The 25,049-nt window shown below is 46.0% G+C and overlaps 1 non-coding gene and 1 pseudogene across 1 annotated transcript; one reads left to right on the top strand and one right to left on the bottom strand.

The window, feature by feature from the left end:
* Window positions 1-5,525: 5,525 nt before the first annotated feature.
* Window positions 5,526-7,116, top strand: Cct3-ps5 (chaperonin containing TCP1 subunit 3, pseudogene 5; annotated as a pseudogene).
* A 15,554-nt stretch (window positions 7,117-22,670) lies between these two features.
* LOC120098692 (small nucleolar RNA SNORA17) lies at window positions 22,671-22,798 on the bottom strand. The gene has a single exon (XR_015644483.1). It is a non-coding gene; the product is annotated as a small nucleolar RNA SNORA17 (small nucleolar RNA).
* Between the last annotated feature and the right edge of the window lie 2,251 nt (window positions 22,799-25,049).

Raw genomic sequence — 25,049 nt, 5'->3', positions numbered from 1 at the left:
GTCTTTTTGCTTTAGCTAGGATGTCTGCATGTAGAAGAATGTAGATAGATCCATATTCATCACCTTGCACAAAACTCAAGTCCAAGGGGATCAAAGACCTTAACATAAAATCAGACACACTAAATCTAACAAAAGACAAAGTGGGACAACTTCCTGAACAGATCACCAATAGCTCAGGCACTAAGGCCAATAATTAATAAGGAGGACGTCATGAAACTGAAAAGCTTCTGCAAGGCTACTACACTTTTGTTTTGCTATAGTGGACCCATGTTTCCAAATAATTTTTTATTCTAGAAATTGCCTGGTCAAAGTGTTTTATCACAGCAGCAGAAAGTAATTAACACACATACATATATGTGTAAATGAATGAATGAATACATACAATTGAGTTCACTTAGTGCTTGCATGAAGTTATAGCCACTGAATCTCAAAACCATGGTTGCTTCAACAGGATCCAAGCAGTGACACCACCACTCCCCAGGGTGGCCCTCCTATAACTGGTTATCCTATACCAGTGTCCAGCTCTGAGAATATACGACTCAGTTTCTTATACTTCCAGAGGCAGAGGAATCTGAGGTCAAGGAGCCAGGAGGACCAAATCTGACAAGGATCTCTGCTCTCCAAGCAGATGTTTTGAATGTCGACGGCTGTAGAGGGTCCAGAGACAGAGGGTAGGACAAAGGAAGGGATTCCTTCCATCAAGGTCTTTGATGGTTTTTATTTATTTTTAGCTCCTGTTTCCCTATGTGTGCCAGGCTGGCCTTGAACTTGCTGTTCCTCTTCAGCTTCCAGGGTGCTGGGTGAGCATGAGCCAGTAGGTCCAGCAAAAACAGGTTTCTGATGAATTAAAAGTAGTGGCTAGGTGGAAGGCTAGTCTTTTGCACATATTACTTCATATAATATTCTTGAGCAAGTATAAGCCAGTCACCATCATGTTATTTTTCTATATAAAGAAACCAGTGTATATCATGTTTTAGAGCTTGTTAGGCACATGTTAAAGACTGTGTACCACTGGTGGTATACATCTCTACTCCTAGTAAATGGAAGACTGAGGCAGGAAGATCAAAAGTTTGAGGCCAGTCTGGGCTACACAGTGAGACCCTGTCTCAAAATTAAAAAAAAAAAAGAAGTGGTCAGGAAGTGAAGGATTAGGACCAGTGCCTTCGTTTTGACAGCTTCCACATGAAAGCTGTGTGGACAGATCCCAGAGCCCACAGGCTGCAGTGAACAGTCATGAATGCTGTGTGTGAGACCAGGGTCTCTGAGAGAAGATGAAAACCCCTGTCGTAGCTGCAAGGAGAGTGTTCTATTTACATTACCAAGCAGAGGGACATTAAATTTAACAGGCTGAAAAATGAAGTGTGAGACCGGCCCAGACACCCAGACAGCTGCTGACGACTTCACTCCACGAGGGTCACGGGTGAGGGGGCAGCTTCACTCTTCAATGTGTTGGGGAGAATTTCTCCTGGCAAGGACGTGGAGGGTTTCCTCATGTCCTCCCACCACTGGACAGCAACCATTTAATAACTGTGCTGTGATGGAGTTAACAACTCCGAGGTTTGTTTTGCTTTGCTTTCCTGAGGTAAGGTCATGCCATACATCCTGGGCTAGCCTGGTTACTCACCGTGTGCCCAGGCTGGCCTTAGATTCGCAGTAATCCTGACTGTTTACAGATATGAACAACCATGGGTTGTTTAACAGGTTTGCTATTGATTGCTGTTCGAATATTTTCTTCTGTAGTTTGCTCTTTTGACTAATGCTGTGAGGAATGAAAGCATAAACGAGTTATTTTGGCTTTTTTTTTCACTTTTGAAGTGGGGTTAAGACAGGGTTTCACTCAGAAGCCTGGGCTATTCTGGAATGTATAATCCCCCTGCCTCTGCTTCCTGAGTGGTGAGATGAAGGTATGTGCCAATGTATCAGTGTGCCAGATCTGTTTTGCCCTTCTGGGAGATTGTGTAGCTCCCTTGTTGAGGGCAAGTGGTGTGCATGGGGTGGGCAGGGCTCCTCCTCCAGCTCCCTTCTTTTACCTTACAGGTCACAGATTATCTCTGTAAGAGCAGGCTTCCCATGGAGATCAGCCCATGATAGTGTTTCAAGTTGCAGGAGGACTAGGCACTTTCCCTAGTATTAAGGCTGGGTGAGGCAACCCAGTAGGAGGAAAAGGCTCCCAAAAGCAGGCAAAAGAGTCAGAGGTAGTCCCTATCCTGACTGTTGGGAGTTCCACAAGAAGACTAAGTTACACAACTGTAACGTATTAGGAAGGGCCTAGTCAGTCCCGTGCAAACTCCCTGGTTGTCGGTTTAGTCTCTGTGCACCCCAGGTTAGTTGATTCTGTGGTTTTTTTTTTTTTTATGGTTTCCTTGACCTCTCTGGCTCCTAGGATCCTACCTCCACCTCCTCCAAAGGATTCCCTGAGCTTTGCCTAGTGCGTAGCTGTGGGTCTCTGCATCTGTTTCCCTTGGTTGCTGGATAAAGCCTCTCTGATAACAATTGGGCTTGGTTTCTTGTGCTTTTCCCTAACAGTATACTATATGAACAGTGCATTAACTCTGGTCTCACTCTCCTCCCTCCCTCCCTCCTTCCCTCCCTCCCTCCCTCCCTCCCTCCCTCCCTCCCTCCCTCCCTCCCTTCCTTCCCTCCCTCCCTCCCTCCCTCCCTCCCTCCCTCCCTTCCTTCCTTCCCTCCCTCCCTCCCTCCCTTCCTCCTCCCTTCCTCCCTCCTTCCTCCCTCCCTCCTTCCTCCCTTCCTCCTTCCTTCCTCCCTTCCTCCTTCCTTCCTTCCTTCCTTCCTTCCTCCCTTGTTTTGTAGTTTTAGGGATGGAATCTACAGCCTTGGACACATCAAATAGGCATTCCACGATTGAGCTACACTCATAATTCTGCCAGTGTTCACCACTTAACATTAATTTTTTGAAACAGGGTCTCACTATGCCAGCTGGAGCTGGTTGTGTAGATCAGGCTAGCCTGAAACTCACAGAAATCCACTGGCTTTTGCCTCTTTTTTTTCTTTTTCTTGAGATGGGGTCTTGTTATATAGCCCAGACTTGCCTCATACTTACTATGTAATCTAGACTGCACATGAATGAATGATCCTCTTGCTTCAGCCCCTGAATGCTAGGTAGCATTTGCTACTATTCCTGACTTGATGCTCACTTTGTTATTTTGTCTTTTTTTTCTTTTTTTCCAGAGCCGAAGACTGAACCCAAGGCCTTGTGCTTGCTAGGCCACTTAGCTGGCTACCACTGAGCTAAATTCCCAACCCCTGATGCTCACTTTTGATCTTTCTATCAAATACAGTTATAAGCATTTTTGGGACTCCTGATACGTGCTATACATTGTTAATAGAAAGCAGTGTTGGTTATCAGTGCCTGTCTGCCAAGGCTGGTGTCTGATATTCCTGAGAGGAGTCTCCTGAGAGATGACAGCCAAGTGTGAGGATAGGAAGACCGGCTGAAACCACAGACCAGTGGCCATCTGGACTGGCATAGTCTTCAAACGTCTTTACCACACTGAGCAAGGGAAAGAGTCTTGCCTGAATTCATGCCGATCACATGAATTCAAACTGGGACCAAATCTTGGGTCTGAGTCACTGCCTTGACAACATACCTCAGTAGTTAGAGACATAGCCTGCAAATTCAAACTGCCTGGCTGAACACCCTTGCATCCTCGGTAGCCATGTTTGCAGGTGCATGCTCAGCCTGAAGTTCAGATTTCTTATCTGTGTTCCCATGTGGTTGTGTGCGATCTAGCCAAGCACAGTCTTATTAGCCTCTTATTAGAGGCATCTGTCATTAATGATGGCATCAACTTTTCAGGTCGCCGAGTTGATTGAAATGAAAATGAGCATTATGGGAGGAAAATTTCCAGTCCAGTCAGACTTTGATGGCTGACAGGAGCTGACATTTCCAAGCTCATTTTGGCGTAGGTGTCTTCTGCGAGCCTTGAGATTCTGAGCAGAAACTCGCAAGAAAACAGAGAAAGCAACTCACTCGTTCCTTCTTTATTTGTCTCTTAGGAGCTTTGAGCTGTTCTCACTGACCAGAGGATCTTGTGCCTGGTGAGGCCTGCTCATCTCTGGCACTGCAGGGCTTGTTCCCACTGGTCCTCCCATTCTTCATCAGCAGATATCTAGGAAGGATGCAGTAAGCGGTGGGTGGTAAGGACTCTTTGTATAAATAGTTGATGCACGCTTTCGCAAGGCTCAGCTTGAGCAGAAGTGTACCATTCGGACACTGCACCCTCACACACTGCCTTTATATCTCAAAGACATACAGCAAGCATTTTGCTCATGTATCGGAGCCTTTGGACTGGATGAACTAGCTGGGTTCTATAGCTGTGCTTTTAGGTCTGGTCCATGTGACTTTTATTCTTCTTGTCCCAGGGATCAGCTAGCCACAGTCTCATGGTGATGGATGAAACACAAAGTGACTAGGTACTAGATTCAGAATCAGCATGCTGCCCCTTGTAGCCGTATTTCAATGGCCCAAATAAGTCAGGTTCTGAGCTCAAAGCCAGGAGAAGACCTTGGAATCACACTGCGAAGGGAGTAGAGACAGAAGTGTAAGGAATTGGGGCTGATAGTCCAATCTGTCATAGAGGGAGACAGAAATTAATGCAACAGTCCCATAACCATGAACTACAGCACATAGGAGGAAAGTTCCTGAGCACACAGAGCCTTGACTACAACATCGCAGAAACTTTTCCTGAAGAAATGATGTCTAGGGAGAGACCTGAAGGATTACAGGGAAGGGAAAGACGCCATGGAAAGGGAACTTCACGGGCAAAGTCTCCCAGTCAAGAGGAAGCAGGGTGGTTGCAGAGGTGAGCAAGGGGTCGAGGGAGAAGCTGGAAAACCAGCTGAGGCTCTGCCAAGAGTGGCCAATGTCTTAGAAAGCAAGAGCATTGGCTTCTTGCTGTTGCAGCTTTTCCAGGAACATAGTTGCCCACCTCCTCACACAGTTCTGTCCATCCCTTGGGGCATATCAAGGAGATTGTGAAACATCTTAGCAGCCCCTGTGTATGAACCAAATGATTGTGTCACTCCCACAGGTTGGCATAGTAATCCCTAATGTGATGGGGTGGGGAGTGAGCTTTAGGAGAGAACCATGTTATCAAGGGTAGACCTCAGCAACATGGTTAGTGTCCTTATAAAAGAGAACGTTGGCCTGGAGTAGTGATACTCACATTTACTCTCAGTACTCAGAAGGCAGAGACAGGGGCTGGAGAGATGGCTCAGCAGTTAAGAGCACTGACTGCTCTTCCAGAGGTCCTGAGTTCAATTCCCAGCAACCACATGGTGGCTCACAACCATCTGTAAAGAGATCCAATGCCCTCTTCTGGTGTGTCTGAAGACAGCTACAATGTACTTATATATAATAAATAAATAAATCTTTAAAAAAAAAGAAGGCAGAGCAGGTTTTTGTGTCAGTCCTGAGGAGGCAGCATTTTCTTCGCTGCTCTTCTCTCCAGAAGATTCTGCCAATTTCCTCCAGTTCTGGGAAGTCGGTTCTTCGCCATGCCACCATGGTGGGCCACTGTCCAGTGCTCCTGCTCAGTCAGAATACACAGCGTGTGTCTGGAAGAAAAGTTCAATCTGGAAATATCAATACTGCAAAGACAATTGCAGATATCATCTGGACCTGTTTGAAACCTAAATCTATAATGAAGATGCTTTTGGACCCAGCACGAGGCATTGTGATGACCAATGATGGTAATGCCATTCTTTGAGAGATTCAAGTCCAGCGTCCCGCAGCAAAATCCATGATTGAAATTAGCAGGACCTGGGATAAAGAGGTTGGAGATGGGACCACGTCAGTAATTATTCTTGCTGGAGAAATGCTGTCTGTGGCTGAGCATTTCCTAGAGCAGCAGATGCACCCAACAGTGGTGATCAGTGCTTACCACATGGCACTGGATGATATGATCAACACTCTGAAGAAAATCAGTATCCCTGTTGATGTCAATAACCGTGATATGATGTTGAACATCATCAATAGCTCTATTACTACAAAAGTTATCAGTCGGTGGTCCTCTTTGGCATGCAACATTGCACTGGATGCTGTTAAGACTGTTCAGTTCGAAGAGAATGGCAGAAAGGAAATTGCCATGAAGAAGTATGCAAGGGTGGAAAAGATACCCCGGGGTATCTTTGAAGACTCGTGTGTCTTACGTAGAGTTATGATTAACAAGGATGTGACCCATCCAAGAATGCACCGCTATATTAAGAATCCTCGAATTGTTCTACTGGTTTCTTTTCTGGAGTACAAGAAAGGAGAAAGCCAGACTGACATTGAGATTACATGAGAGGAAGATTTCACCCGAATCCTGCAAATGGAAGAAGAGTACATCCAGCAGGAAAGGGCTTCTCAGATTTAGCTCAGCACTACCTCATGTGGGTCAATATCATAGCCATCCATAGAGTCCGGAAAACAGACAATAATCACATTGCTAGAGTCTGTGTTCATGGATAGTCAGCCCACCCGAGGAACTGAGAGAAGATGATGTTGGTACAGGAGCAGGCTTATTGGAAATCAAGAAGATTGGAGAAGAGTACTTCACATTCATCACTGACTGCAAAGACCCAAAGGCCTGCATCATTCTTCTTAGAGGAGCCAGCAAAAGAGATACTATTGGAAGTAGAACGCAACCTCCAGGATGCCTTGCAAGTGTGCACAATGTTCTCCTGGACCCTCAGCTGGTGACTGGTGGCGGGGCCTCTGAGATGGCTGTGGCCCATGCCTTGACACAAAAATCTAAAGCCATGACTGGTGTGGAACAATGGCCCTATAGGGCTCTGGCCCAGGCTTTAGAGGTCATCCCTCAGACCTTGATCCAGAATTGTGGGGCCAGTACCATTCGTCTGCTTACCTCCCTTCGAGCCCAGCACACACAGGAGAATTGTGAGACCTGGGGTGTGAATGGTGCAACTGGTACCTTATGTGGACTTGAAAGAGCTGGGTATTTGGGAGCCATTGGCCATGAAGCTACAAACATACAGAACAGCAGTGGAGGCTGCAGTTCTGCTTCTGCGGATGAGGACATTGTCTCTGGCCACAAGAAGAAGGGCGATGACCAGAACCGGCAAACCAGTGCTGCAGATGCTGGCCAGGAGTGAGTGCTGAACAAGGTGACTGAACCACAGAACCAGCAGTCTCCCCTTTCCTGAGCCAGAGTCCCAGGAACACTGTCGACATCTTTGTTTGCAAAGGATCAGGTTGAGGAGCAGCCCTCAGTCTGTCCCATCTTGGTTTGTAAAAAGCACCGACGTGTATCTCTTCTATTGTAAGCTTTCCATTCAGTTTGCTTCCAATGATTACATCTAAGTCATTTGAAAAAAAAAAAAAGAAGGCAGAGGAAGGCCAATTTCTGTGAGTTCAAGGCCAACCTAGTCTACACAATGAGTTCTAGGCTAGCCAGGGCTACAGATGTTGTCTATCTGTCTATCTATCTATCTATCTATCTATCTATCTATCTATCTATCTATCTATCTCCTATCTACTATCCTATCTATCTATCTATCTATCTATCTATCTATCTATCTATCTATCTATCACTCTATCTATCTATCACTCTATCTATCTATCACTCTATCTATCTATCTATCTATCTATCTATCTATCTATCTATCTATCTCTCTCTCTATCTATCTATCACTCTATCTATCTATCTATCTATCTATCTATCTATCTATCTATCACTCAATCTATCACTCCATCTATCACTCCATCTATCACTCTATCTATCTATCTATCTATCTATCTATCTATCTATCTATCTATCTATCTATCTATCTATCTATCACCCTATCTATCTATCTATCTATCTATCTATCTATCTATCTATCTATCTATCTATCTATCTATCTATCAGAGGGGACTGAGAGCCAGCTTAGCCTCAGACACTTTGTTATAGCAGCTCAGACTCCTTGCCAGTTGGTGGCTGCTTCTCTGGTCTCCCTGTTCTTTGTATAAACATCTTCCATAACCATGCTTGGTTCTATTTTCAGTGGTTTCTCTGCACCGTAGGCTGTGGCCTTTCGAAAGGCAGAGACTGTTCTGTTTTTTTCCCCTCTGCTTCTCTTGTATTTATTGACAGACCTTGGCCCAGATCAGTTGCCAGGAAATGTCTATTATCTCTGTCATTAAATAGCTCATGGATGCAGGAATACTTTTCCATATGTGGAGTGCTACACTGTTATTGCCACCCACAAGATCTGGTTGCTACCATTGTTTCTCCTGGTAAGAGGGGCAATCTTAGGTACAAGAGGGGGAGCTAGCACAGTGGGTGATGGAGGTGGCAAACTTCCACCCTTTCAGGGCCAGGAAGGTGAGACAAATGGGGACTCATGGCTGAGGTGAGCCCACAAGAGCAGTGGGTAGAAGCAAATCCTACTAGGAGTGCTCTATTATGTAGAGCCACTGGCTCCTGTCTGGCATGTCCACTGGGCGCAGGGCTCTTGGTTGCCACATGTGACTAGTTCAGAGGAGGCTGAGAAGTCAGATTTCACTTAGTGAAATAGACATCTAAAACACAGGCAGCTAAAAAACAATGCTGTAGAGGCAAAACGAGATGTGGCTTGTGGAATTTCTGGCCTGTAGTGCCGAGTTCATGACCTGTGAGCTAATAGCATATAACAGAGATCTGGGAAAAACGAGGTCCAAGCCCTAGGTTTTTTCCCCTGTCAGGAAGATGATCTGAATGCTCTGATCTTTGTCCCCTCTTTCATGAGACGGAGGCAGTAATAGGACACACCGCATGGAGCTGTGGCCCTGCATTTAGCACAAGGGCTCACTTTTCACTGCTCCTATGTTTACCTCTCATGGGGAGCTTGGAGCTTAAGGGTTTGTGGTTAGGCATAGTCGGTGGCACGGGGCAAGAGCAACCGATTAAGATGGTGGACAAATTGATTCAGAAGCCTCTGAAGGTTTTGGTGTTGAGAATGAATGAAAGCTGTAATGACCATTTTTGAGACCCAAGGGGAAAACAGAGAGGTTCCCAAGCAAGCGGGTAAATTACCTGCCTTGATCTAGAATATCTAAGTAGCTGCTGGATAAGTGCTCAGGTCATTCATTCATTCTTTCACTCAACAAGTACTCAAGTCATTCATTCATTCATTCATTCATTCACAGAACTCAGGTCACTCATTCATTCATAAGTACTCAGGTCACTCACTCATTCACAAATACTCAGGCCATTCATTCATTCTTTTACTCAGCAAGTACTCATTCATTCATTCATTCATTCACAAGGACTCAGGTCCTTCATTTATTCTTTCATTCATTTACCCTTGATGGGTGCTGTCTAGTGAAGCGCTAGGGTTCCTGAGAGGAAGCAATAGCTCTTGTTAAATTCATAAGAAAGAGTTTGGTATCTTGAATAAAAGACAGGAGTGGGGCAAAAGAATGGTGGAAAGTAAATCCTCTCTGTGCCCTTTACAGATGTGTGATATTGGAAAAGTTACTAGAACATTCTCTGTGTCTTATTTCCTCATCTGCGGAATGGGGCTTCACTGAAACACTGCTTCCTGGGGTTGCCAAGAGGAATTACTAGATTAATGTCTGAGAGTCAGGTACAGTGTCATTGGGGATGGGGGTAGAGCTGGCATCTTGACTGGGTTCCCCAGAAGCATATTCTGGGATCCTGGTGAGCAGTTTTGTGATACTCCAAGTTGTCAAGACTGTGAGGGAAAATAAGCTACCCCACACGCCTTTTGCCTGAAGTTGAGGAACAGCCCAGCAGGTCAGGGAGGTCCTCAAAGAACTAGCAGATCCAGGGGTGCGTACTGTAGTCCCAGCAGTCAGGGAGATCATGATGTCAAAGTCACATAGTGAATCTGAGGCCAGCCTGGGTTATGTAGCAAGATCCTGTTTTCTGGTTGTGAGCCCAGCCTTTAATGGCTGAGCCATCTCTTCTGTCCAACATCCTAAGTTAAGAAACCAAAACCAAGACCCACCCTAAATCAAGAGTAGATGCAGAAATGGTCATCAGAAGCTGAAACCCATCAGAGCTGGGGCTGGGTAGGCAGATATAACGACTGAGAAGGAGCCTCTGTCGTGCTAGCCTTGGCTGGTCAGCATCCAACATCACTCTGAGCCACGATGGGTATCTGAATCAATGCGGTGATTCAGATGAGGGAAGACCATCAAAATGTCAGATGCGTTACCAGTTTGATCACAGTCCTGACGTGAGCTTCTTCAACTATTGTAGTAACCACTGCAGCTTAGGGTAAGGCTTGCTGTGTACACGCTGCTGCGGGCTTAGCTGTACCCCATCCTTCCCTCCACAAACACATGTTAGGTTTTAACCGTCTGTATGGCCATATAGAGAAGGGTTTATTATGGCTCGAATGTGAAGTATGCCTCGTAGGCTGGACCCTCTCTAGTGGTGGCGAGCAGGTCCCCACTTGAAGTAGGAGGTCCTGGAAACTTCAAGAGGAAGGGTTTTGCCAGAGGGGTACGTTACTATGTATACTTTTTGGAAGATTATAACTAGTCCCAGTTTCCTTCCAACCCCCTTGTTTTTTTATGTCACCAAGTGGGTAGCTTCTGTCACATTCTCCTGTCACTATAATTTTCTGTTTCACTCTGGGCCCAGAATCAACAGAACAAGGACCATGTTCTGAACCTTCTGAAACCTGCAGCCCAAATGAGTCATAGCTCTTAAACTACTCATGCCAAGTGTTTTGTTGCATCGACAAACATCCGCCTAGTTCAGGGCCTTCAGGAAATGGCTAAAGCCAAACAAGGTCACGGGGGCGGGACTTTTATCTGCTAGGATCAATGACCTCATAGTCAGAGACACCTGGGAACTGCCTTTCTCTCTACTGTGTGAAGAATCTGTGAGCCAGGAAGAGCGGCAACATCAGGACCCGAACTCTTTGGACCACTGATTTGGGACCTTTCAACCTTCAAAACTGTGTTTAAAAGAGTCTGAGCCTGGAGCGATGGCTCAGGGGTGAAGAACACCACTGTCCATGCAGAGGACCCTGGTTGGGTTCTCGGCACCCGTATGGTGAGTTCTAGTCACCAGTAGCCCGAGTTTCATAGGGTGTGATACCTTCTTCTGACCTCCCTGAGCACTAGACATGCACGTGACGAACATACATACATGCAGGCAAAGGAATTAGACATATAAAATAAATAAATCTTTAAAAAAGCCTCTCTGTTGTTTAAGTTGTTCATGCTCAGCTATGATGGGCTGACTAAGATACTGCCTATGCCAGGCACTGTACAACCATGGTGTACAGCACCCGACTTAAACCTGACAACCCAGAGGACAATTCTGTTCACATCTGTCTGGATTACTTCCTTCACTGCTCAGACAAAATATCTGAGCAACTTAGAGAGAAAGGGTTTACTTGGCTCACAGTTTGAGGGCACAGCTCATGATGGTGGCGAAATCATGGAGGCAGGTGAGTGAGGCAGCTGGTCACATGATGTGTGCAACCAGAAAGCAGAGAGAGATGACTTGTTGACGTGTGGCTCCTTTTCTCCTCTTCTTTGGTCTAAGACCTCAACCGGTGGAATGGGGCCATCCACAGTGAAGGTGGGTTTTCTCAACTCGGTTAACTCCTAGATAATTTACACAGCCTCTCACAGGCATTCCCAGAGGCTGACATAGACATACCTGGAGCCTTGTCTCCTGGGAGAGTCTAGATTCCGTGAGGTTGACAACACTAATCCTCACCGTAGCTTCATTTACAACACGGATGTACAATGGCGGCTTCTATGCTTTACGTATCTGTTTTCCGTCTGTACTGCTTTATGTTTGCTTGTCTATTAAATGCTTTGAACACACCCATGGGGGATTATTATTATTTCCAGTGGCTGAAGAAAGCACAGACTTTGGTAGAATCAGGTTGACTTTCCCAAGCCACAGGGCGGGGTGTAGAGCTGGGGTTGGAACCTAGGATGCTCAAACCCCCATGTTTAAATCGACAAGACAAGTTGGACAAATGCCAAGCGTATATCTGCTTTGCTTTGTCAGCCACCACACTTCTCCTCACCCCCCAACCCCCCCCCCCCCCAAAAAGGGAAAATGATCCCTGCCACTCTTTCTGCTCCAGAGTTGTGGAAACTCTTGAAACTCACAATGGTCACAATGAAACTGCCTTTGCCACCCTGTGTCCTTGAACATCTCATCGGATGCTCACACTTGCTTTCCTGGCTCCTGTGTGTCAGTACTAGGCTGTGTCAACCTCTGGAGACTGCTGCTGTCTGTGAGGGAGAGCTGCCTCAGCCAAGGGCTCATCCCTTCAACATAGAAAGGCTACATTACCCCGGCCTTCTGTGTTTATAGTCTCTCAGAGAACAAATCCCCTTTTCACATGCTCTTGCTTCCTGTCTCCTAAAAAAGAAAAGATTCTCAGGTTCAGCATTCAAATTAGATGACCATGTTTAGCACAGAGTAGATTAGAGCAGGCCACAGCCAGACCTCCAGCCCACAATCTCATTAGCTTAGAGAGGCCTCTCAGAGTCTGCGGAGAGGAGAGCTGGAGCCTGGGAAGCCATCTGAAATGAGAAGACACACCACTGAAGGAGATGGAGAAGCTCATGCCTGTCTGTGGGGGAGTGAGGAGAGGGGGTGTTTGAGGAGGTGGCTGGGGTCCGTTTTCCCATATCTTGTGTATGTCTCTATGATCATTTTCGCTGGCTACCTCCAGCCAGAAAGCTAAAAATGTAATCACACGGTTCTCTGCAAACACAGCCTGGGTGGCTGTCGCCCTGTAGCTTGGTATAGAGGACACCTCCTAGTGGCTTGCAGAGATGGGAAGATTGGTTTTCTGTAGTGCGACGGCAAACTGCAGGTAGCCAGCTTCTTCTCACTACCATAATAGGGCAGAGTGGGGAAAAACAGACCAAAAATAACCCAGGATTGTGTTGGGGAGGCCTCTTGAATTCAGAGTCACGGTGGCTGGTTAGAGAGGATGGGGCAGCAGTGGGAGAGGGCAGTGGTTATAAAGTATTCACAGAGTTACCGCTCTGGCTACAAGAACAGCAGGGCATGGAGGCTGCCCTGGAGGACTTCGCAACTGTGTCATTCATGTAGCGCATGCATCCATTCAACAAATACTGATTGAACAGTTTCTATGAGGCAGGCATTGTATCCAGCACCAGGATGCGGAAGTGAACAAGCAAATGAGTTCCTGCGCCCATGGAACAAAGAGAGCACATGGAAGCCCAAAGACAGCACAGGGGAAACAGTGACAAGCTAATGTGAAAACTGAGACAGAGAGTTTTTCTTTAATTCTCCCTCTTCTTTCTGTCTCCCTGTCTCTCTCTGTCTCTCTGTCTCTGTCTCTCTCTGTCTCTCTCTGTCTCTCTCTTTCTGTCTCTGTCTCTCTCTGTCTCTCTGTCTCTCTGTCTCTCTTCCTCTCTTCCTCTGTGTCTCGGTCTCTCTCTGTCTCCCTCTGTCTCTGTCTCTCTCTCTCTGTCTCTCTCTTTCTGTCTCTCTCTTTCTGTCTCTGTCTCTCTGTCTCTGTCTCTCTGTCTCTCTGTCTCTCTTCTGGTGTGTGTGTGTGTGTGTGTGTGTGTGTGTGTGTGTGTGTGTGATTATGGATATGCCCACATGAAGGCCAGAAAACAACCTCAGATATCATTTCTTGTTGGAGACAGGGTCTCTTAATTTTCTTTCTGCTGCATATGCCAAGCTAGTTAACCCAAAAAGTTTCTCCTGCCTCCACCTCCCATCTTCCTGTAGGAATGCCAGGATTACAGAGGCATACACTATTACACTCTTTTCAAGATCTGGCTTTATATGGGGGTTCTGGGAATTCAAGCTCAGGCCCTCACACTTCTGTGGCCCCAGAGTCACCTCCTCAAGAATAGAGACTTTTATGTGACTGCGAGTGTAGCCAGTGTGTTAGCCTTGTCTCTCCCTCTAGGGCGGGATGGTTTTTAGGAACTCTTAAGGTCCTGATTCCCAGAGCTGGGCACTGCCAGTTGGGAGCAGAACAAGACTCACTGCATGTCAGACCATGGCTGTTACCTGTTCACTTACAACTCCTGGTGGGACAAAGAACTGCTATTGGACAACAAGGGCAGGGACAGTACATTTGTCTCAAGAACACTGTGGTGACATTTCATGCCCAACCTTGTCAGTAAATGCTGCCATTGTGGCTAGAGGAGGGCACGGTGTCTGTAGCTAGGAGTTCTCAGGCAAGCCATCCACCTTAAAGACCATCATGCTTGCCGAGGATGAGAGGACTCTGGGAAGGCAGCGGAGGACGTGCCTGAGATGTCAGTCCAGTCCAGAGGGTGTGCAGTGTGGGGACAAGGTCTTTCTTCTTTTTCCTCATGTGATTTTTGCCAGGAAAAGCTCAGCCAGCTCTCAGAGTTGTTAATGGGATGGAACAAATGAAGGGACCTGGCCTGGAGAGCTGCAGGGTGGATCGGCACACGTGTGATCTGACCTTGAACATGCCACCAGGACACATGTGACCAGGTGTCAGCGTTAGGCTGTGCCAACCTCTGGAAACTGCCCTCAGTATGAAGAGGGGTCTTACCCTCAGTAAGCCAGGGTCTTACCCTGCCTCCATGGTCAGCTTGCTTTGTGTGTGTATGTGTGTGTGTGTGTGTGTGTGTGTGTGTGTGTGTGTGTGTGAGAGAGAGAGAGAGAGAGAGAGAGAGAGAGAGAGAGAGAGAGAGAGAGAGAGAGAGAGTTTTTGTGTTGTGTGACAGCATGGGTCTGTATATGTGTATGTGTGCATGTGTGTGTGTGTGTGTTTGTGTTGTGTGACAGCATGAGTCTGTGTGTGTGTGTGTGTGTGTGTGTGTGTGTGTGTGTGTGTGTGTGTGTGTGTGATGATTAGTAACGGATGCAGAAGTCCCAGTACAGGCACTCCTAGGCAGGTGTGCCAGGGCTGTATAAGAAAGCTACTTAAGCATGAGCCAGGGACTAAGCCAGAGAAGGAGCCAGAAAGCAGTGTTCCTCGTGGTTCCTGCCTGCAGGTTCTGCTTTGAGACCCTTGGTTGAGTTCTCCTATTGATGAATTGTGACCTGGAAGTGTAAGACAAATAAACCCTTTTCTCAGGATGTTTTGTCATAGCAACAGAAAGAAAACTAGGGCAGTGGCATTTTCATTTGGTCCTTATAAATCTCTAATGTATTTATTCCCCCCCCCCCTTTACTGTCTCAGAAGCTACCAGAAGCTGACAGAGCCAATCCTAACCTCTGAATAATGTGTAGGGTTGAGATAGTTCTCCAACCTAGACTTATCTTGAGATAATTTGCGAGTAAGAAGTAAAATAAATCTTGTTAATCTGTTATATGATTGGGCCCATTTGTTACTCTAGCCTAGCCCACACTAACTCATATCTATTTTCCATTATTAAAGAATATTGTCAGAACAAATGATAATTTAGGCAATTCCAATAAAAGTTATCCAAGTTAAGGAATTGTTGTGCAGTAATTTTTTCCAAATTAAAACATTCCATCCTAAGAAGGCTTGTTAAAATACAGGAAGAAAACAATACACAAGTCTTAGTTCCTGAAATTTATCAGATTCACAAATCACTCCCCCATCAAGGTTATAGTAGTATGGGAAGCTGAGGAGAGGAGACTGTCAGACCTGATGAACTTCCTGCATGTTATATTGTACAGAGAGCTTCAAGAGTGTACTTTATGAGCCATCAACCATAGCAGGGTGGGCTTTCCAGATATTCAGCTGTCTTTGAGCTGTCTATGTTCCTGTAAAGAATTCCTCACACATACTCTTGTAAGTAAGCCTGGTAAACACTTTAGTTACCAAGTTGGACCTGGGTGGAATTGTTACTTTGGTTTGTCATTCCCGCCCTAGCTGGAGTTTATAGATGTTTGCTCATACCTCCTCAGAGAAAGTCTCACACAACAGACCTTTAAATAAAAGTTAAGAAATGAGTGGATAAAACTTCCTTTTTGTTCTCATTTTAGTGGTAAGACAGCAACTTGTAAAAAATATATATTTTTTTAAAAGGAGAATTATAGAAACAGACACATAGAGAGAAGTGATGACAAAAGCTTAATGGTATGACACACATAATTCCATCACTTTGGAACTAGGAACAGGGATCGGTAGTAGTCGAAGGATGCCCTTAGCTACATCACTGGATTGTTGCCAGTGTGGGGTATATGGAAACTTGTCTCAAAAGGTGGGTGGGACGAGAAGGAATAGAAAGAGAGACAAAAGAAAGAATGAGAAGAGGAACACAAGATGTGTGAGAGAAAACGGGGGAGAAGAGAGAATGCGAAAGAAAGCGTGCATCCGTGCTCGGAAGGGTAAAATTTGAATGGAATCATCCCTACAGTTAGGAGAACACCTGGCTCTCCTAGCACAACTTCCTCAAACTCAACCTGGTATTGAAAGATGCCCGTCTCCTAGTCAGGGACTGGACTATTTGGTAACACCCACCCTGTTACCTTCTCTTGTCTGCAGGCCCTGGAGATGTGTGTGGTTTAGTAGCCTGAGATTCCATGTAAAACATGGGAACCATTCCCAGCCAAACTCTGAGGAAAATAGTATTTCCGCTTGGCAGGTGAAAGAGAAAAGAGATAAAGGTTACGTCAACAGGGACAGCCTCGGCTTCCGTGGTTTTAAATTTAGATTCCGGTGGCTGGGAGCTAATTAGGCCTGGTCGTCTTCCCGCTGAACACCACTTGCCTCCATTGCCTTGACTAATTAGCTTGAAAGAAGGTTCTAGAGGAAATAGATCTTGAGTTTGGGGATGGGTGGTGGCAGGGGTCGGGAGAAACATCCCCTTTGAACACTTTTGCTCTTAAACTATTTAGAACATGGTGTGCTCCTCAGGACGACGGACGGCTCCAGACAGACTGGGAATGTCAGAGAGGAGGCCCTGGAGGTGGCTTCAGTCCACAAACTCGGGATATTTGGGCTGTAGCCTGCTACCTTATTTAATTATGCAGCGGTCAGCAACCTTTACATTTTAATTAGTGAGTCACTGTAATGAAGCCATCCCGCTTTCACCCAGAGCGGGTCTGATGGTTCTTTCCTTACACTGGAAGGGTCTTCAACACTAATTGGCTGTTTGGCGGCTTGGTCTTGACAGTATGAGGTAGGCAGTGATCCCCTTGCATTGCTGCTAATGCATTCTCTGGTCTCCCTGCCCTCCTCCTCTTTGATTTGCCTAATTAGTGCTAATAATTTAAAAGCTGCACGGCCCTCTTTTGATCCTGCTGTCGAAGGCAGACAGAACCATTCCATTAGCAGATATTAAGTAGCACTAATCTGTGGTGACACCGTTGGAGCTGGCTTACACACAGCTCTGGCCTGGGATGTGGGACTGCCTTACACACACACACACACACACACACACACACACACACACACACACACACACACAAACTCACCTCACTCACTTTATTACTAGAGAAAAGTCCTTCCAGGCAGTGTCAGCTTAAACATCCTGTCTTTATAACTGTTTGAGGTCCCCTTTATTGTGGGCTGGCATTGAAAACCCACGTGGTTTATCCCACAGTTCAGGATTTTAATGATTAATTCATGAATGTATATGCAAGGATGCCAAGGTCTCTAAAGTCATGAAAGCCCCCACCCCCAAGTTGTGTATTTTCATTTCAAATCAAAGCAACCTATCTTGAACATTACTCTCTCTCTCGCTTTTCTCTCTCTCTTCAGCCTGAAGGTGGGGGGTGTTCTCGTTTCACCAGGGTCTTGATAACATTTTGACAAGTAATAGAATTCATTTACATTCATCAAAATCAACAGATAAGCCTTCCATCTTCCCCTGCTTAGCCAGCACTGACAGATCTCTCACTTCCAACAGGCATTGGTCATGTGCAGTGAGTCCAATAGTCAGACATTTCTGTTGAAATTCAAAACGGGGCTCAGATGAATGGCTTCCGGTGAGCCCCTTCCCAGGTGCTAGGAAAGCAGGCACACAACTCTGTGTGACTTGGGCTCCTTAACCATGAGCTCCTTCCTTATTTAAAGACAGTGGGGTGCCACGGTTGAGAAGGATGGTTCTGTAATTGATGGAGTTCTAATCTTAGCTTCATTATTTTCCCACCAAGTATGTGGCTTTAGGCACACTATTTATAATGGCACTAGATAAAGCCAAGAGTTGCTATAAAGATTCAAAGAGGCAGTGCATACATCACGTGTGGTGTGCGGCACATAATAAACTCTTAAAAATGTCACAATGGTGATGGCGGTGACAGAGAAGGCTTATTCCTTCTTGTGACCCAGGGTCTCTGCACAAGAGTCTGTGGAGGGGTCACAGTGAAGAGAGGCTTTCAGGGTCTGTGGGTTTGCTCACATTTTCCTTTGCGTCCATCGGTTTTGTCTTCTTTTGTTGTTTTTTTAAATCTTATTAAGCTGAGCATGGTGGTACTTACCCGTAATCTCAGCATCCAGGAGACCGAGGCAGCCTGGGCTACACAACATAGAGAGACCCTACCTCGATTGTTTCTCATTAATTTTCTCGGAAAAGTAACAGCCACGTCCATAGAGTTTAAGTGCCACGAAGGGAGAGGCCGCAGAAAGTTCACTCTTGCCTGCTTTGATCTCTGGTCTCCTAGCTGCCTCCTGGGGTCGGTCCTGAACTTGTGTATTCTTTCAGGGGATTAAAACATAGGACACAGGACCAGAGTTCCTCTCTTGCCCTTTTCTTTCAAAACATGGTTTTGCCTCTCTACTTTGCTTTATACTAAATGAGGCTTGAGGGCATCCCATGTCATTTTTTGGGACAGACCCCTGTGGGAACCTGCACTTGTTTGTACATACTCATATACACATACATGCATAAAAAGAAAACAGCCTTAAGAAAAGCATGTGTGTTTATTATTTACAGTTCTGCAAGCCAAGAAGTCCAAGATCAACACACCATTATATCCAGTTCTTCACCGAGGGTCATTTCTTCGCTTCCACGATGATGCCTCGTTGCTTTGTCCCCTATGGGGCAACTGTAAAAAGGAAAATTTTTTACAACGTGAGTTTTGGAGGAACAAGAACATCAAAGCCATAGGAGCAACAAAGGAAACATGCCCATAAATCACAGACTTCAAATTCTCAGAGCAGAAGCACTTGAGTGCTGGGTCTCACTGACACAAGTGGGGCCAGGCGTTGGTTATTGTGTGGGCCCCACTGTGCACCCTGCTCTCTTTATTCCTCTTTGCAATGGTGGGTCCTTGTGTAGATGAGCTGAGTGTTCTACTGTTAAGCCACATTTCTGCCCCTCCCACCCCATTTTGGATGCAGGATGTCACTAGGCTCCCTGTGTAGCCCAGACTGGCTTTGAATTATTGATTCTCCTGCCTCAGCCTCCTGAGTGTTGGGACTAAAGGTACGTGCCACCCTGCCTGGCTTAGGAAAATCTACTTTGAGCACTGTATCTAACGTCACATAATTCAAAGATCTCTTCTTTGTACATATCGATTGCGTGAGGGCTGGGTTGGTCCTGTCCATGCAGCACACGGCAAGGCCCAATAAAGGGTTAAATGCCGAATGAATCTAAGGACAAGCACGCAGAAAGAGGTGATCATTCCAACAGTCTGAAGATGCCACAGACTGAGGACTCCATGGAAACCTCAGAAAGTAAGTGACATCATTTCCTGAATTGAGACTTTTCCCGAAATTAAGTAAAACTTGTTGGGGGGAGTCACAGCCGACAGAGGGTCAGGATGGTGGCTATGAATCAACTGGAAGTGGAAAACTCAACATTCCTCGGGTTAGCACTAAGGTGTGTATCAACCCACAAACTAGAACACCAGAACTTGGAGCTGCCTGTCACTGTGAAGGCCAGTGAGCAGAGACTGGAATCCCACCTTCAGGTTGAGCTTAATTCAGAGAGTCAGTGATCCGAGAAGGCAGCAGATCAACATCTAAAATGACCGTCTCATAGCTCACCTCCAGTCAGCAGACTACATAGGGAGGACTAGGAAACCAGTCAGCCAATCACTCAAGAGCTCAATCTCGCCCCTCTGGTCAGGTGCTCAGTCGCGTGTCTGAGACGTGTGATGACAGAGGCTCTCTCATTGTCACGCCAAGCACTTGTTCCTCATTCTCTTGAATGTCTGGGCTCAGACACTTGGTGAAATGCTGACTCTAGTTAGTATCTATTGGCAACAACCTGGTACTTCTCCAGGAACATCTGGCTTGGGAGGAAGGGGTTGAATTCAGAAGAATAAAGCATACACAGTAGTTACAGGTAAGCTATTAATAACGTATGTGCAGATTTCATTTGGCAATATGGAATATGAGTATATCTTTATAACATGTACATACTTAGACACACACACACACAGAAAGAGGAGGGAGAGGGAGAGAGAGAGAGAGAGAGAAAGACAGAGAGAGAGAGAATGAATGAATGAATGAGAAAATCACCTGTGAACTCCAGGCTGCGAAATCAGATGTGTAAATAGCAGTCTCAAGTGAGCCTTTTTTTCCCCCAGGTTTTTGAGGCAGGATCTCATGATGCAGTACAGGCTGGTATCAAACTATATGTATATATCCAAGGCTAGTCTTGAACTCCAGATGCTCTCACCTACACACTGGGCGCTGGGATTCCAAGCATGGACCACTGTACTTGGCTTCTGTCAAATGCTTTGCACTGGCCGAGGTGGACCTATACTCAGGCGCTTCTCATCTCGACTTCTTTGTGGGAGAGCTGATGTGTTTCCATCTTCCTGAACCAGAGCAAGATGTCTTGGAGGTTGCCTGGTGCATAGAATCTGAGACTGGCCCCCAGGGCCCATGGATAAGCTGGGATCATCATATCAGCCTAAGTACCATCCTTAAACGCACCATCCCAAACCCCTAAAGGCTCTGACTTGTTCCTGGTGGTGTGTGGGATCGAAGCCACAGCTTTATACATGATACACATATGCTTTAGTATTGAGTACATGGCAACTCTCTGCTTCTTAGCACCATTGGGCTGTGCTACATTTCAACATGAGTGTTTGGAGGAACAAGAACATCAAAGCCATAGTAGCAACAAAAGAAGCATGCCCATAAATCACAGACTTCAAATTCTCAGAGCAGGAGAAGCACTTTAGTGGTCTAGGAGGACATTTTGTTTTCACTCAGAATCCAGGAAGATATGGACATATCAGTGCATTGGCTTGATCATCTAGTACAGCAATTCTCAACCTGTGGGTAGTGATCCTTCTGGGGATGGGTGGGTCACATAGATATCCCGCATATCAGATATTTACATTAGGATTCATAACAGTAGCAACATTACAGTTATGAAGTACCAATGAAATAATTTTATGGTTGGGGGTCAGCATGACTCTAGGAACTGTATTAAAGGGTCATAGCATTAGGAAGGTTGCAAACCACTGGCCTAACACTTGCTGTGTGGCCACTGTGATTCTAGCTACCAGGGACACATGCTTGCTCTGTAAAAGCAGCTTTTAGAAAGCATGAACATTCAGTTCTAGACTTGCTTGGGCTACATAGCGAGCAGCCCAGCATATTCTAGAGATGGCTTTGGCACACTCACTATGCCATCCCTCTCTGCTCAGAGGCTGGCCACAGCGATTCTTGTACTTGAGATTCCATAGTAGCCTTTTCTCTACTTTGAGCCTGTTTCTGTCACAGGTCTTTGGCAAATGCTGCTGCCTCCTGGAGACTTCTCTGGCTCAGAGCTTCTCGAGATTGACTTTGATTGTGCCATTTTTAGGGGCTGCTTTATTGTTCTTATACCTATCTCCCTTCCAAGTCTTACTTCACCCTATCCCTTCCAACCCCAAATACTAGATAGGAGAGAAAAAAGGTTAGAGGGGGAAGGGGTGTGGACCTCTTCAGACTACTTCCTGCTGATTAGAGACTTCATGTTTCTTGGGGCAAGTCCAATCTTCATCATCAGGATCCCGTTTCTTTTTCTCATCTCTTTGCTCAAGCAGCAGGGGGAGCAGCAACATCCACAGGCCCTCTTGGGGGTCTCCCATTTATACCCTCTCCAGAGTTCTCAGAATTAAACTTATCTGCAGCTGGCGAAGATCACACCTATGCTAGTGCATGAAACAAATCATAATCACCTGCTGTGAAGCAGCCTCTTATCCCACACCTGGGATTAAAACAGAAACATACAACATAACATTACTGTGTTTTTAACAAAACCCAAGCTCTCACTATACATGATTTCCTGTTTAGATCTTGCTCCAGACTGAGCCATTAGTGACACCTTCCTTGACAGATGTCACACTTGTAATCTTAGAACTCAGGAGGCCAGGGTAGGAGGATGTCCAGGTGAGGGGTGGGGCCAGTTCTATACAGCCCTCAGATATCAAATCCTGGGTTATAGCCCAGACCAGGGATGTGGGCCTGGTCTTTGGTGGTAACAGACCTCAGCTACTGCTACAGGGCCATGGACCCAGACATGGGCTCTGGTGGCTGTAAAGGCCAGGACCCCATTATGGTCGCAGATGGTATCACTGGCTACTCACATCAGGCTGTTCCTCACTATCCTTGAGTCTCTAGTTCTGCTTCTCTTCATTGTGCCTGATCCTTCTTTCCTCTTTCTCTTCCATTTTTTAACCATTTACTTGCCTCTCGTAGTGGTCCCTGTGGTCCCTGAGTGTTTGAGGTTGGCTCATAAATGGTCTCTGTTATTCTATGCTTCACTTGTAAATTATGGCACAAGGAAGGGGTCATCTTGGGCATATCACCCCTCCACCTTGGCTGTGGTCTCAAGCTCATTTTTCTTTTCAGGAAATGTTAAACTACTAATCATTCAGATGTCCATAGGTCATAACACTGAGTGTAGATATAGCTTCTCTTTTCTCTGCCCCTTACAGACACACATGCAACACAGCAGCCATACCTACAATCTTGGGGCAGGTTGCCTTGGTATTTTTTTATTTCTCCTTTGTCTCCACCCCCCCTTTTAAAAAAGGTTTATTTATTTATTATATATGAGCATACTATAGCTGTTTTCAGACACACCAGAAGAGGGCACCAGATCTCATTACAGATGGTTGTTAGCCACCATGTGGTTGCTGGGATTTGAACTCAGGACCCCTGGAAGAGCAGTCAGTGGTCTTAACCGCTGAGCCATCTCTCCAGCCCTCCCCTTTTCTTTTTTAATATAGGGTCTCACTCTACAGCCTTGTCTGGCCCGGAACTCAATTGTATACAAGCTGGCCTTGAACTCACAGATCTGTCTGCCTCTGCCTCCCGAGTACTGGGATTGAAGGCATGAGCCACCATGACCAGCCTGTTTGCTACTTTTCTTCTACACAGGAGGGTTGTCCCCAGTGGACTGTGACACTGGCAGTGCCTGCTGTTGAGCCTGGCACCAAGTAGGAACTTTTAGAAGGCATCTGCTGGATGAAGAGCAAAGATGTGGCAGCCCTCGGGCAATTGCAGAGTTGTCTGCCTGGATCACGACAGAGCCTCAAAACTCACTTTCTGGAGTCAGAAAACCTGCAAAGTTGGAGGTAATTCTAAGAGGGAAGACAGAGTGTTTCTGTCACATGGCAGATCTGTCCACGTTCTGGGGAACACAGACGGGCAACGCTAGGAGGGTAGAGGATCACCAGAAATGACTACCGTTCTAGAGTCCCTTTGCCACACCTTTGGCCCTGAGTCGTGATGGCATTCCCCTTCTGCAATGCTGGCCTTTTGCAGAGCCTGCCGGGAACATTCCTCTTGTTACATTAAACATCCTCTTTAACTGAATTACTTAAAATGTCCAACTCTTCACGGTGCCTTTGTAAGGTAGGTAGGTAAAATCAACCTCACTTTGTAGACTAAGAAACTGAGACTCAGTGGGACTGAATGTCTTGCTTGAGTCCCACACAGAGGACGGGGCAACCCTCTCACATGGTGTTTGCACTGACCCCAAATCTGGCTCTTCAGGGACCACGGTCAGCTCAGTGTCTCTCCAGTGCTCTCCAGGACCCAGGTGGAGCAGAGCAAGTAGTCTTTCTCAGACTCACCTGAGAGAGCAGAGAGCTCTAGGCCATGTCATGTCAGTCCCAAGCTGGCTCTCTCTGAGTGACCTTGTGCAGTTTTCCTTAGCCTTCACATCTGTAAAATGAAGGGTTTGGATAATGGCCTGGGAATTGCCCCAGCTTTGATGTAGAAGCCTGTGCTATCAGAGTAAGAGAGATTGTATCATTGCGAATTGAAAAATAATGATCTTTTATGCCTCACGTGTAACTTTCCATCTCTCAGGCTACCTATTACACAGTGTCAACGTTGCCTCATATATCAGACACAATGGTAATAAGTGTGTAATTTGTAGCTGTGATTTCCATTTTACGGCAATATCTGATTTACACGAGGTGTTTTTAAAGTGTGTCACTTACAATACACACACCTGCCAAGAGCCTGGTCTCTCATAATGACTTTGAAGTGAGGTCAGAGAAAGTGCCCAGGATGAGGTAAATAAACAGCCGGCATGTTTCCAGCACCAAGTAGCCTTCTCTTCGCAGGAGGCTGCTGCGTCCTCACAGGAGTTTCCAGAGAGGTGGGTCAGGATTACAAGCTCTGAAGTTAGACCAGGTCTGCGGACAAGAGAGCTTATACACGCTGGGGAACGGTGGAGAATTTTGATCAATTTGTGGAAACAACTTAGCTGACGATCAGTTTGAAGACTAGCCAGTTTATTGTGTTTAATCCTTTTGATACAAACTTTGAGCCAGGGCTATGCACGGTGGCACGTGCTGGCTATCCCAGTACTTGGAAGGAGAATTGAGCATTTGAGGCCAGCTTGGCTGGGGCCAAGATTCTGTTTCATTAAACAAGCAGTCTGGAGAGATGGCTCTGCAGTTACTAGTAATGGCTGCTCACCCAGAGGTCCTAGGTTCAATTCTTTGCACCCTCATGGTAGCTAACAGCTATCTGTAACCATTCTGGGGGGGGATCCTATGCCGTTTCCTGAACTTCAAAGACACCAAACATTCAAGTGCCATACAAACACACATGTAGGTAAAACACCCATGCACATAAAAGCCAAGCAAACAAAAATTAAGATAAATACCCAAAGGCAGAGGTAAGGTTAAATATAAGAATCATCTGGGGGAAAAGTACTAATTTGGGCCTACTTATAGGATTTTTGGCAAATTGGCTATTTAGCAGGTTGGATT

The sequence above is a fragment of the Rattus norvegicus genome, chromosome 19 (genome assembly GCF_021556685.1).
Source record: "Rattus norvegicus strain SHRSP/BbbUtx chromosome 19, alternate assembly SHRSP_T2T, whole genome shotgun sequence".
In the NCBI taxonomy this organism is placed as follows: Eukaryota; Metazoa; Chordata; class Mammalia; order Rodentia; family Muridae; genus Rattus; species Rattus norvegicus.
This window is presented reverse-complemented; position numbering and strand designations above follow the sequence as displayed.